Source organism: Sinocyclocheilus grahami, unplaced genomic scaffold, assembly GCF_001515645.1.
Source record: "Sinocyclocheilus grahami isolate Dianchi unplaced genomic scaffold, SAMN03320097.WGS_v1.1 scaffold1777.1, whole genome shotgun sequence".
NCBI lineage: Eukaryota > Metazoa > Chordata > Actinopteri > Cypriniformes > Cyprinidae > Sinocyclocheilus > Sinocyclocheilus grahami.
The window spans coordinates 1-760 of record NW_015506956.1 but is presented as its reverse complement, the minus strand read 5'-3'; positions in this window follow the sequence as shown (position 1 = coordinate 760).

The following is a 760-nucleotide window of genomic DNA, read 5'->3' as shown; positions in this document are numbered from 1 at the left end:
TGTGTGTGTGTGTGTCTGTGGACAGTGTGAATATATTTTCTGAGCAGATCAGAGATCTCAGCATGGCTCTGAACGGTCCTCCGCTGCAGCAGAAGTGGAGCAGCAGGTCGATGCGGCACAGTGTGAGCCGTGAAGAGCACAACCGCTTCTTCACCGAGGCCATGTCCTGGATCCTTCAGCAGAGGGTAAACAGCCTTCAAGCCGTCTCTGTTTGAGAGCTTATCAAAGTGTCGTGTGCACAGTGTTTAATCCATGCAAGAGCTTTCCATGTCAAACAGCACTGGTGGTTTTTGCAGGAGATAATATCTAATATAATGATTATAATTAAGTAGCATTGTAAACATTGCAATGACTTTAATGTACTTTTTATGGGCTAGTTGTTATCAACATCATCAAAAGACTGAAATACATTGTGATATATCATTTTTAGCTATATCGGCTGGCCGTAACATCAATACTTCTGTCAAAAAAATTAATAAGTGCAAATAAATGTATAACTTAAAAATATAGATATAAAATATTTTTAAAAAATTATAAATATAAAAGATGTGGAAAATATGGAAATTCTAAATATATACTATTGTTCAAAAAATTTGGGGTCAGGAAGTTTTTCGTAAACTTTTTGAAAGAAGTCTCTCCTGCTCACCAAGTCATCAAAAATACAGTAAAAATTGCGAAATATTATTACAATTTAAGATAGCTGTTTTCTATGTAAATATATTTTAAACTGTAATTTATTTCTGTGATGCGCAGCTGTATT